Source organism: Rattus norvegicus, chromosome 17, assembly GCF_036323735.1.
Source record: "Rattus norvegicus strain BN/NHsdMcwi chromosome 17, GRCr8, whole genome shotgun sequence".
NCBI classification, from domain to species: Eukaryota; Metazoa; Chordata; class Mammalia; order Rodentia; family Muridae; genus Rattus; species Rattus norvegicus.
Window position 1 is genome coordinate 48,794,612 of NC_086035.1, and position 14,128 is coordinate 48,808,739.

The following is a 14,128-nucleotide window of genomic DNA, read 5'->3' on the forward strand; positions in this document are numbered from 1 at the left end:
ATGATATTAGTCTGAGTCTTTTTTTTTTTGATGTGTTCTTTTTTTTTTTTTGATTTTTTTTTTTTTATTAACTTGAGTATTTCTTATATACATTTCGAGTGTTATTCCCTTTCCCGGTTTCCGGGCAAACATCCCCCTCCCCCCTCCCCTTCCTTATGGGTGTTCCCCTCCCAACCCTCCCCCCATTGCCGCCCTCCCCCATAGACTAGTTCACTGGGGGTTCAGTCTTAGCAGGACCCAGGGCTTCCCCTTCCACTGGTGCTCTTACTAGGATATTCATTGCTACCTATGGGGTCAGAGTCCAGGGTCAGTCCATGTATAGTCTTTAGGTAGTGGCTTAGTCCCTGGAAGCTCTGGTTGCTTGGCATTGTTGTACTTTTGGGGTCTCGAGCCCCTTCAAGCTCTTCCAGTTCTTTCTCTGATTCCTTCAATAGGGGACCTATTCTCAGTTCAGTGGTTTGCTGCTGGCATTCGCCTCTATATTTGCTGTATTCTGGCTGTGTCTCTCAGGAGCGATCTACATCCGGCTCCTGTCTGTCTGCACTTCTTTGCTTCATCCATCTTGTCTAATTGGGTGGCTGTATATGTATGGGCCACATGTGGGGCAGGCTCTGAATGGGTGTTTCTTCAGTCTCTGTTTTAATCTTTGCCTCTCCCTTCCCTGCCAAGAGTATTCTTTTTCCTCATTTAAAGAAGGAGTGAAGCATTCACATTTTGATCATCCGTCTTGAGTTTCGTTTGTTCTAGGGATCTAGGGTAATTCAAGCATTTGGGCTAATAGCCACTTATCAATGAGTGCATACCATGTATGTCTTTCTGTGATTGGGTTAGCTCACTCAGGATGATATTTTCCAGTTCCAACCATTTGCCTACGAATTTCATAAACTCGTTGTTTTTGATAGCTGAGTAATATTCCATTGTGTAGATGTACCACATTTTCTGTATCCATTCCTCTGTTGAAGGGCATCTGGGTTCTTTCCAGTTTCTGGCTATTATAAATAAGGCTGCGATGAACATAGTGGAGCACGTGTCTCTTTTATATGTTGAGGCATCTTTTGGGTATATGCCCAAGAGAGGTATAGCTGGATCCTCAGGCAGTTCAATGTCCAATTTTCTGAGGAACCTCCAGACTGATTTCCAGAATGGTTTTACCAGTCTGCAATCCCACCAACAATGGAGGAGTGTTCCTCTTTCTCCACATCCTCGCCAGCATCTGCTGTCACCTGAGTTTTTGATCTTAGCCAATCGCACTGGTGTGAGGTGAAATCTCAGGGTTGTTTTGATTTGCATTTCCCTTATGACTAAAGATGTTGAACATTTCTTTAGGTGTTTCTCCGCCATTCGGCATTCCTCAACTGTGAATTCTTTGTTTAGCTCTTAACCCCATTTTTTAATAGGGTTATTTGTTTCCCTGCGGTCTAACTTCTTGAGTTCTTTGTATATTTTGGAAATAAGGCCTCTATCTGTTGTAGGATTGGTAAAGATCTTTTCCCAATCTGTTGGTTGCCGTTTTGTCCTAACCACAGTGTCCTTTGCCTTACAGAAGCTTTGCAGTTTTATGAGATCCCATTTGTCGATTCTTGATCTTAGAGCATAAGCCATTGGTGTTTTGTTCAGGAAATTTTTTCCAGTGCCCATGTGTTCCAGATGCTTCCCTAGTTTTTCTTCTATTAGTTTGAGTGTGTCTGGTTTGATGTGGAGGTCCTTGATCCACTTGGACTTAAGCTTTGTACAGGGTGATAAGGATGGATCGATCTGCATTCTTCTACATGTTGCCCTCCAGTTGAACCAGCACCATTTGCTGAAAATGCTATCTTTTTTCCATTGGATGGTTTTGGCTCCTTTGTCAAAAATCAAGTGACCATAGGTGTGTGGGTTCATTTCTGGGTCTTCAATTCTATTCCATTGGTCTATCTGTCTGTCTCTGTACCAATACCATGCAGTTTTTATCACTATTGCTCTGTAATACTGCTTGAGTTCAGGGATAGTGATTCCCCCTGAAGTCCTTTTATTGTTGAGGATAGCTTTAGCTATCCTGGGTAGTCTGAGTCTTATTCTGTCTGATTTGTGTTTAATAGTTATAAGCACTTTCAGAGACTTGTTATTTTTTATGCTGAGGTTTTTCATGAGACATTCTTTGCCAGTTTGTACTTCTTTTTTTTTTTTAATCAAGTTCACTACCTGATGATATGTTTTGTGCAGCAACTCTTGAGTGATAATGTAGCTGGGTACGGAGTGATAAAATTTCTTTTCGTTCCTTTGTAACTTACAGATACCACTATGCAGTCTTTCAGTCACCTCTACAGATAAGAACAATTTTACAGTCAAACTATTATTTCTTCATAAATAATGTCTTTGCTTTGGTTATATTCAAGACTTGTGGAAAAGGCTTCTTCCTCATTTCATCAATGCTGTTGTCTCTACTACTGAGGCTGAATCTTTTTTGTTTTGCCTCATATGTACAGATGTAATTGTAAAGATGCCTGCTTATCCTTCCATGGGTCTTGGATGTTCATGATTTTATCTGTCTGTACACTTTCTACATCCAGGTCTGCAGATGTCACTGTGGACACCATCTCCGGGTTGTCCTTTGTCTTCTGGGTATACTTGGGATTACAGCTCTGGACCTCTGTTCCCTCAACAGGTCAAGCGAACCTAAAAGCAGAAGCTGAAGAGTTAAGTCTCAGGCCAGGTCCATATGGACTGGCTGCTCACACAAAGGACTAGGGAAGTTCCTGAGAACAGAAAAAAGATTTTGAAACACATAAGAGGTAGAGCTTTCAAGTTCTACTGGCTGATCAGAGGTGTGGAAAGAAAATTATAAAGCCATAGGCAATGTCCAGAAGCCTGGCCTAGACCCTGTGTTGAATCCTGGTGCCTTAAAATAAGTATGAGTCTCCAAGTTAAATCTTTTGGGCATAGACCCTGATATCGAATGGGCTGTCCGGTAAAAACGGAAACTTTCTTTTTAAAAACAAACAAACGAAACAAAATGAATCCCCCACCAGACCACAGTGGGTATCATAATGTTCTCTTCAATACCTGTAGGACATCTGTGCCTGGTTGCACAGAAATTTTAATGACCTCAGTTATTCTGCTTCTCAGGAACTCCAAAAGTATAAATGTCACTACTGAACCTCTGTATCTAGTAGTGGGGACTTTTCTGTAACTCATTTTCTCTTTTCTTCTCTGTTTTGGGGTTTAGGTGACATTCCAGATAGAGGGAGTTTGTAGTCGATTGAGTTCCCAGTGATCCCAGCAAGTAACACTCAATTGAAGCTGTCCAAAATGAAAGAGACGGGGTTGGGGATTTGGCTCAGAGGTAGAGCGCTTGCCTAGCAACCACAAGGCCCTGGGTTCGGTCCCCAGCTCCAAAAAAAAGAAAAAAAATGAAAGAGACAGCTCATGGAGACTTGCTTTGCCACTTGGGTGAATGGTGCAGCTATAGGGAGGGGTTGCTCTTATTGACATAGGAGCTGGATCCTGTGGCTACGCAGGCAGGATGAAAGTTGCTCCACAGCCTCCAGATTAGGGTCAGTAGGCCAGAGAACCTGCTCATTATGCGAAAAACAAAGGCAGTGGCGTCACTGTGTGGAAGTAGCAAGAGACATGGCAGGCAAGACCTGAATAGAAAACATTGCAGACAATTCAGAACAAAAGCCAGTTGTCAATGCAATCATTCCCAATCCTCAGAGCTATTAAAAAGTTCACATTTGACTAATTTCACACATTATTAATTACCCACTACAGACTCTATCAGACCCATGGTAACATTAGAGCCCCACAAGCACCCCCTCTCATGTAGCAAGGCTGGTAAACATAGCTATAAATCTGAAGTGGCTGGCCCTTGTACTGCATCTAGTCTCCACTTGAGATGCCTAAGAGGTATTTTTGTATTGCATCTATCTTCCCTTCCAATTTTGTAAAAGCTAAAGATCCTACATGTCCTAATCTAACTGTCCTGGGTCCTTTGGAGGCAGAGTAAGAATTATGAACTGTCCAATAAGTAAACCTTTGCAGTCCTGATTTCACACAGCTTTTATTCATACTTACAACATTACCAGGCACTTTATTCAGATCTTGCCTTGACAAAGCTGGGTAATTCCAAGATAAAGGAGCCCAGCCCATGTCCAGGAGAAGCCAAGAGCAGGTCTATCATAATGTACAAATTGATGCCATTGTTGGAATGCAGGTGCATCTACCAATCAAATTCTGTGAGGTCATGAAAAGGGATGCCCACAGGAGCACTGGAGCATCACATGGAGCTTGGTAGAACTGCCTGCAGGGTTTTCAGTTGTAGTCAAGTCTTAAAGGATGCTGGGAAATGGAGAATAGCAATGCGTATAGAGGCACAGTAGGATTCTGAGGTAGCAGCTGGAGCCAAACGCTCCTATCAAGAAAGAGCAGAAAGAGGGGTAAGAAACAGACTGAGAGGAAACCATGACACATTGTGTGTATATACTTCTACAGAACAGCAGAGCTTCTTGGAACATACTGAGTTGTAGGATAGAAGTGGGACATAGACATAAAAATCTTTGCTGGGAACTTAGGTTCTCAACCTTAAATTCCATTTCATTATTAACATCAGATTTGAAGCCTCTGTAAGGAAACGGGTCCCAGAGTCAAACAAGACACAATCTTTGGGGCTTCAGATTACACTTGAACACACAGTGAACACACATAAGAACTAATCTTGGGGCAGACATAACATTCAAATATTATCTGCAAGGCTTTGCAAAGCTTGTTTATTTTATTGATATCTTACTACATTGGCTTTAAATTTTTTTGACTATGCTTCAATGTAAGAAACACATTTTATGCTTAATGCAAAGCCTGCCCAGTAATTCCACAGAAAACTACAGTTACCACAAGATACCCTTTTATATTTTATTTATCCCAAAATGCTAATCACTAGCCATCTTAAGTTGATTTCATATCTCACATGGGATAGAAAATGTATCTCTCCCATGGAGAGAAGCTATAGCTCAAAGCATGAGATTATAGCAGGGGATACATGGTGGGTCTGCCTGTGGAGGAGGGCAGTGTAGCCCACAGGAAACTCCTGTACACAGAGAGACAACATGAGCAAGGAGACATCACTAAGAAGAGCAAGTGATTTGCCCAAAATTAAAGAAAAATTCAGATATCTAGTAAAAGTATAAAATATCATTGGTAAAACTGCTACATGAATAATTTTTAAATAATAATAATACTCATTAAAATTGTTGAGTGATTAAACAAGTCTGAAGTATGCTAAAAATTTATATTCCCAGCATAGATTAAAATGCATAGTAACAAAATCAGCTTTCCATCTCCCTCCCTTTGAGGCAAAGTTTCACTTTGTAAGCAAAGCCAGCCCAGAACTCAATATGTACCTGTCTTAATTAGAGTTACTGTTGCTGTGATGAGATACCATGACCAAAGCAAGTCGAGTTATATTCTTCATCACTGTTTATCTTTAAGTAAATCAGGATGGGAACTGAAACAGGACTTACTTTCCACAGCTTACTTAGCCTGCTTTCTTATAGAACACAGGACTATCTGCCCAGGGGCAGTCCCACCACATCACTCACTAATTAAGAAAATCCACTACAGGCTTGTCCATGGCCAGATCTCTAGAGGCATTTTTTTTAACTGTGGCGTCTTCTTTTCTGGTGACTCTAGTTTGGGTATAGCTGACAAAACTAGCCAGTACAGTAACCTAGGCTAGCCTCAAATTTACAACAAACCTGCTTTGCCTCAGCCTTACCAACCATGCCTGAGTTTACCCTCTTGTTAAAAAACAAGGATTGACAGACCTGATCACAAAGCCTCTGTTCTGTAGCTTGCTTGCTCTGGTCTCCTAGAGCAGTGGAGAAAGAATAGGTATAGACAGTTCCTGCACAGCAAAGCATCAGAGTAATCATCAGAAGACAGTCTTAAGGGACTACTGTGTTTATGAAGGGTCTTATCAGGCATTTTTCTCTTAAAAATGATAGTAAGTTTTAGGGTGTAGGAGATATTTTTTTCTTTTTTTTTTTTCCTCTCGTCTTCCCCTTGTCTTCCAGTTGTGATATTATAAATGGAAGATTAAAATTATTAAGATAATCACGCCTTTCCACTATAGTAAAAGATGAGAAGGACCCTTTCTCCCCTTTTTTCTTTTTTTTTTTTTTATTAACTTGAGTATTTCTTATATACATTTCGAGTGTTATTCCCTTTCCCGGTTTCCGGGCAAACATCCCCCTCCCCCCTCCCCTTCCTTATGGGTGTTCCCCTCCCAACCCTCCCCCCATTGCCGCCCTCCCCCCATAGACTAGTTCACTGGGGGTTCAGTCTTAGCAGGACCCAGGGCTTCCCCTTCCACTGGTGCTCTTACTAGGATATTCATTGCTACCTATGGGGTCAGAGTCCAGGGTCAGTCCATGTATAGTCTTTAGGTAGTGGCTTAGTCCCTGGAAGCTCTGGTTGCTTGGCATTGTTGTACTTTTGGGGTCTTGAGTCCCTTCAAGCTCTTCCAGTTCTTTCTCTGATTCCTTCAATAGGGGACCTATTCTCAGTTCAGTGGTTTGCTGCTGGCATTCGCCTCTATATTTGCTGTATTCTGGCTGTGTCTCTCAGGAGCGATCTACATCCGGCTCCTGTCTGTCTGCACTTCTTTGCTTCATCCATCTTGTCTAATTGGGTGGCTGTATATGTATGGGCCACATGTGGGGCAGGCTCTGAATGGGTGTTTCTTCAGTCTCTGTTTTAATCTTTGCCTCTCCCTTCCCTGCCAAGGGTATTCTTTTTCCTCATTTAAAGAAGGAGTGAAGCATTCACATTTTGATCATCCGTCTTGAGTTTCGTTTGTTCTAGGGATCTAGGGTAATTCAAGCATTTGGGCTAATAGCCACTTATCAATGAGTGCATACCATGTATGTCTTTCTGTGATTGGGTTAGCTCACTCAGGATGATATTTTCCAGTTCCAACCATTGGCCTATGAATTTCATAAAGTCGTTGTTTTTGATAGCTGAGTAATATTCCATTGTGTAGATGTACCACATTTTCTGTATCCATTCCTCTGTTGAAGGGCATCTGGGTTCTTTCCAGTTTCTGGCTATTATAAATAAGGCTGCGATGAACATAGTGGAGCACGTGTCTCTTTTATATGTTGAGGCATCTTTTGGGTATATGCCCAAGAGAGGTATAGCTGGATCCTCAGGCAGTTCAATGTCCAATTTTCTGAGGAACCTCCAGACTGATTTCCAGAATGGTTTTTCATTGAAGCTACACACACCTGCCACTATAGTTTGCAAAGTCCTATTCAGAAAGCTCTTTCTTATGCCAATGAGTTCAAATATAGTCCTTACTACCTCTCTCCTATCTGATTCAGGGTATCATGTCATTATGTTGAGGTTCTTAATGCATTTGGAGGGTTTTTTTTATTAACTTGAGTATTTCTTATTTATATTTCGAGTGTTATTCCCTTTCCCGGTTTATGGGCCAACATCCCCCTAACCCCTTCCCTTCTTTATGGGTGTTCCATCCTCCCCCCATTGTTGCCCTCCCCCCAACAATCACGTTCACTGGGGGTTCAGTCTTAGCAGGACCAAGGGCTTCCCCTTCCACTGGTGATCTTACTAGGATATTCATTGCTACCTATGAGGTCAGAGTCCAGGGTCAGTCCATGTATAGTCTTTAGGTAGTGGCTTAGTCCCTGGAAGCTCTGGTTGCTTGGCATTTTGTTCATAAGGGGTCTCGAGCCCATTCAAGCTCTTCCAGTTCTTTCTCTGATTCCTTCAATGGGGGTCCTATTCTCAGTTCAGTGGTTTCCTGCTGGCATTCGCCTCTGTATTTGCTGTATTCTGGCTGTGTCTCTCAGGAGAGATCTACATCCGGCACATTTGGAGGTTTTTGTTCTTGTTTTTTCCCAGGTGATAAATATTTGTGTTCTTTCACATTAAGTCTTTCACTGACCAGCACCATTTGTTAAAGAGACTCTCTTTTTCCTACATTCATTATTGCCTTCTTAGTAAAAGATGAGTTGACTCCATTGGTATGGACTATGCGCATCCTCAATTTTATTTCATTGATCAGTGTGTATGTTTTTATATCAGTATCTGGCTGATTTTATTACTACGGTTCTATAGTATAAACTTGATATTTGGGATGGTGATACCTCCAGCTCTTCTTTTATTGTCCATGATTGTTTTGGTTATTTGGTTTTATGCTTTTGTTTAAAATTCGAGATTATTTTCATAATTCCTATCAAGGATTGCTTTGAAATTTTGGTTGGGATTGCAATGAATTGATAGATTGCTTTTGGAAGGATGGCCGTTTTTCAACATTAATCCTTTCCATCAAAAGTCAAAGAAAGTTTTATTTCTGATATCTTCTTCAATTTCTTTTTTGTTGTCTTAATGTTTTCTTTGTACAGATTTTTCATCTATTTGGTTAAATTTATTCTAAGATTTTTTGAGGCAATTGTGAATACTATTGTTTCTCTGATTTCTTACTTGATATATTTTAATTTCTATGTAGGAAGGGCTACTGATTTTGTGCACTAATTTTTATACTGCCACTTTGCTAAGTATGTTTATCATCTGTAGGAGATTTTGGTAGCATTTCTAATGTACGAAATAATATTATTTATAAATAAGAATTCTTTGGTTTTCCTTATATATACATATGTGTAAGTCCTTTATCTTCTTCACTTAGTTTTATAACCCCAATTAAGATTTCCAGAAAAATATGGGTGAGGTGGGGTGTGGACAAGTTTGTCTTTTTTCCAATCTGGGTGGAAATACTTTGAGTTTTCCTTTGTTTAACAAGATGATGGCTGTGTGGCTTGCTTTATTGCCTTTATTATATTAAGATATATCTCTTGTTTTCTTAGATCCTATAGTAATTTCTTTTTTCATTAAAGAATGCTGGATTTTGTCAAAGGTCTTTTCTGTATGTGATGATATATTCATTTGGTTTCTGTTCTTGAGTCTATGTGGTGGATCTTGTTTATGTATTCACATATGTTGAACCATTCCTGCAGATGAATACAATTTGTCCATACTGGATAATCTCTTTGATGTGTTCTTGAAACCAGTTTGAAAATATTTTATTGAGAATTTTTGCATCTACATTCATCAGGGACACTGGCCTGTAATTTTATTTTTTGTTGAATTTTCTTCTGGTTATAGTATTAGGACGATCTTGGATATTTAAAAAAATAAAAATGTTCCATCATTTCTTATTTTATGAAATAATTTGAAGAGTATTGGTGATAGTTCTTCTTTGAAGGTTTGGTAGAATTCTGTGCTAAATCCATCTGCCCTTGGGCTTTCTAGTTTGGATATTTAAAATTACTTCTTCTATTTATTGGATATTATGAGTCTATTTACGTTGTTTATTTTATTTCATTTTATCTCTAGTAATTGTGTTGCCTAGTTTTTATGTCAACTTAGCAAAAGCTAAGGTCATCCAAGAAAGTAGGATCTTAACTTACAAAATGGCCTGAAGGCAAAGGTATTTTTTTAATTAATGATCGGGGGGCCCAGTTCCTTGTGGGCAGTGCTACTCCTGGCATTGTGGACTTGTGTTCTAAAAAGAAGCAGGCCGAGCAGGCCATGTGGAGCAAACAACTAAGCAGCACTCCTTTATGGCCTCTGCAACTGTCTCTGCCTTGAATTCCTGACCTGACTTATACCATAAAATAAACCCTTTATTTCCCAAGTTGCTTTTAGGTATTTTATCACAGCAATAGAAACTATACCTAAGCTAAAAATTGGTATTAAATCATGGAGCATTTCTGTGATAGACCTGACCATCTGTTTTGAGGAATATTATGGTGGCATTTGAAATTTGGGCTGGTCTCAGGCCCAGGTCTACTGGGCTGCTCAGGTGAAGTGCAGGGCCTGCTCTTCTGAATGCTGCAGCAGGTGAGGGACAGTGACAGCTGTTCTGCTCTCAGGATTCCGTGGTACCAACTCTCCTTCCTGCTGTAGGAGAGGAGGGCAAAAGGAAGGGGAGGGATCTCTTCCTTGTTTGTGTCACTGCACAGAAGAGAAGAGTCAGGTTGTCCTGTGCTCGTGCCCTTTGGGCAGCAGCTCACCCACAACTCCTGCATTGTGCAGGGGCCTTCTCTCCAGAGTTCTACAACTGTCTAGGAGTGGGGTCAGCTTTCATTTTCTCACATCCCTGGGCTAGCTCTCCCAGGATGCCCAGGCAAGGAGTAGGACAAGTTCCACACAATCCTCAGACATCAACCTATCCCTAAATCAGGGACATTTGTCTAGCCATTGGTGGTAGCAGACCTTTCCTGGTGCAGGAATGGACCCAGACAAGATCTCTGGTGGCATCACTGGTTCCTCACATCAGGCTGTTCTTCACTACCCTCAAGTCTCCAGTTCTGCCTCTCTTCACTGTGCCCACATCTTTCTGTTTCTCTTTTTCTTTCATTTTCCCACACTGCCTTGATCCTCTTAGTGGCACCTGTGGCTTCTGAGTGTCTGGAATCATCTCAGGAGTGCCAAGCCCCCACATGTGCATTATGGCATCAAGTAGAGAGCATCTTGGGTATGGTTCCCTCTCTCTGGAAACTTGTGTGGCTTCAGGTGGCTGTCTTTGGCTCACCTTTTTCAGAGTGTTAGACTACTAATGATTTAGATGTTTTTCAGGACAGAACACTGAAGGTAGACATAGCATCTTTCCTCTCTACCACCTACTGGTGCACTTGTAGCACAGCATCATACCTGCAAAGCATTTAGGGGCAAGTTCCTGGTTTATTTTTAAGCCACTTGAAATCTTATTCCAGCCACTGCTGTGGGTACCAGTTCTGAGCAGACTTTAGTCACCTTAATTCACTCTTACTAAGGCCCTATCTCCCGTATCCGCTGCTTTCTCCTGGCTTCTTTTTTGATGATACAGTATGAGTGGCCCATGAGATTCACAGATACTCGGGCAGAGACTGCTTGCCAGTACACGAAGCTAATGTTTAGTAGGATCCAAGAGGGAAAACTGCCCCCTTCCAAGGCAGTGTATTCTGTGACAAAGTTTAGGGAGTTCTGTATGATCTAGCAGTTCTTGTCTAATGAGTAAGCAATTCCACACTGCATTTTATTTAGTTCTTTCTTTTTCCTGCCTCAGTCTCACTGCGGTTCTTCACTGGTCACTGGAACAGGTTGATACTTGTAGTTTGTCAGTTTTAGCTTCTGGGTAGAGCCTATGCTCTGGCAATGACGACTCTCAGTATCAGAACTACATTATTGTTTCATGCCTCTATAGTGCCCCTCTGCTTTTCTCCATTCACTTTTACTAACTTAATCTGGTCTCAGCTTAAATATCCCCTCATGACCTGTCCACAACAGTCTTTCCACCCTCCACACTGCTTTCTCTGTCCTTTGTGTATTTGCTGAACCTTTAAAAGCTCATTGTGGACTATCATGTTGTGGTCTTAATGTTCAGAACTTTCATGTTTCAGGTTACAGAATGCTGTATAAAGGATTTATCTTTGAATGACATTAAGATGTATACAATGCATATTACACATGCTTTAAAATGTAATAAACACATTCTTTTTTCCTTTTTTTCTTTAAAAAAAAGAAATTTGGGCTGGAAAATACATTAAATGTTCAGAGATTTGTATGTTGTTCTGTGGTAGCTTAGAATGTAATACTGAGAGCAATATGTATGACAAAGGTTGAACTTGTAAGGTTTCAGAAATAAGCAAATATTCTATGAGGAGGGCCATTTGGTCAGCTGGGACTGAAGAATTGGATGTAATTAATAAGAGGCCAGTACCACTGAAATGAAACCATTACTTTGCTGGAACAATTAATGCTGGTCATCTAGGACTGGAGAATCAGCTCTGATTAAGCAGAAACATGCATCAGTAAGGCAAAATCTTTTGGGAAGTGTTTCCTCAGGGTCAGCATATAGATGTTGTGGTCAAAGAAGGTCAGTGTCTGTCCTTTAGACTTTCAAATCTCTGATCATTTGCCTATAGATCCCACCCATAGGTAACTCTGAAGAAAGTATTTATGAGTTTCTGGGGTAATATAATCATTGTCACCTATGAAGCACAGCATTTCTCTTTTATATGTTAGAACATACCTGTAGTGTGATGATGGTTAGAAGTTCATTGAAAACATAAATGCACAGACATAGATTTTTATATCCATGTGGAATATTGTTTCTTTTTTTAGATTTATTTATTTTATATAGGTGAATATACTATCATTATCTTCAGCTATATTAGGAGAGGGTATTGGATTCCATTACAGATGGTTGTGAGCTACCATGTGTTTGCTGGGAATTGAAAACAGGATTTCTGAGAGAACTCTTAACCACTGAGTCATCTCTCCAGCCCCATGTAGAATATTTTGAGAACCACAGAACACTTGGCACACAATCTCTAGTTTGGCTTTTTGTATTATTATGCAGAGACCCCCAGAGAAGATTACTTACATGTAGTTTATAGCCAAGTCTTTACTCCAGTCATCTAGAACTACTTAGGTATTTGGGACTGGAATGTAACACCAAAAATTTAGAGTAAGGGGCTTTAAAAGCAAAAACTACATCATGTTATCTTTTTTTTCCAGCTGCAACAGGAGGTTTTGTATAAGCAAGCAGCTTAACAGAAGCTAAGGTAAGCAGTTAGCTGTAGTTGGGGATTGTACAAAAAGGCAGTTTAATAGAAGCCAAGGTAAGTTAATTGTGTCATCTTGACATCAAGTTCTTAGATTAGGCTTGGGAGATTTTCCGTGAGACTTTCTATCAAGAACATCAAATTCTAATCAAACCTCAACTGGCCTTAGGAAGAATACAAGATTAAAGAACTTCTGCACTGTCTTGCCCTATCACCATATGCTCAAAATGATTTCTCTTAGATTTCTGCTATAGGAAACTCAGAGTCACTAAGAAAATTTACTTTTTGTCCTGATGAAATATTCATGTGTAATCCTTCCTTTCTTAGAATTTTCTTAGAACTGTGGGAAGGGCTTAGATATATTCACCCTGCCTGTTCAACATGAAGACCATGCTTAATAAAAGAGTGACATACTCTGGTTTTCTGCTTCATGGGAAGAGTGATCTCATCAAAATTAAAATAGGCAATATGTGAGATGATAGCTGGTAATTTATTTTATGGTATCAACATGTTTATTATATATACAAATACACATTGGATCTCATAGAATCATGTATATATTGAATATGTGCAATAAAGTTATTGAGAAGTTAAGAATAACTTAAAGAAGTTAAAAATAAAAAACTTATATTCATGGCTTTGAATTTCCTGTAATGCTGGAAAATCTCCTCATAACCTGAGAGACATTTCTTTGAAAAGCCCTCATCAAGAAGGACAAAGCTGGCCTCTCTGTAGCTTCAATAGGTAAGAGTTCTAACTTGCCAACTAAGGAATATAGCATTCTAATAGCATTTCCATTAACCAATCTATTGTGATATTTTACTTCTTTCTGCACTGAGCCTCTGCTTGCCATGATCTCTACTCATTCACTCTTCCCATTTTGAAGACCAACTATCCCATGGGAATTCATGTGAAGCTCAACTTTCTCTACATTAGTTGTGCCTGAATAAAATGTTTCCCCATTTTAGCCAATCTCCAATTGTGTTAGAAAATATTGTTTTAGACAATGGGCATATACATTTGTATTTGAATATGTGTGATGTACGCATGACTTTAAAGAAGATCAGAGAAAAGAACCCAATCCCACATAGGGAAATGTGGGTTTATGGGCATTCCATGTCAAGAATGTCAAGTATCAAAGAACTAGAGAGAAAAATATACAAATGTTGATAATTAAATTCTTTAAGGAAATAAGCCAGCTTGTTTTGTTAGGCAAATTATTTTGATGAAAAACTTTGATCTCCCAGGACAAATAATCAACTAGCAGTAATTCAAGGAGGACATAATTCTTCTGCTAGTAAGTAGAAAATGGCTTCTGTTTTTAAAGGCCATCCAAGAGGGGAGAACCAAGGTAAATGGGAACAGGCTGAATCTGTGAGAAGAAGCATACAGTGAGGCTTAAAAGAGGGCAAAAAGCTGGAGAAAAGTACAGTTCAGAGACAGATTAGACCAAGGACAGACATTAAATAGCAGAGATCAATCACTCACCTTGATGGTCACTGCTGTTTGAGAATCCTAGCACCAAA

General features: G+C 39.9%; 1 non-coding gene across 1 annotated transcript; it reads right to left on the reverse strand.

The window, feature by feature from the left end:
* Nucleotides 1–10,597: 10,597 nt before the first annotated feature.
* LOC120098000 (small nucleolar RNA SNORA17) lies at nt 10,598–10,729 on the reverse strand. Its single transcript, XR_005495950.1, has one exon. It is a non-coding gene; the product is annotated as a small nucleolar RNA SNORA17 (small nucleolar RNA).
* Nucleotides 10,730–14,128: the final 3,399 nt, after the last annotated feature.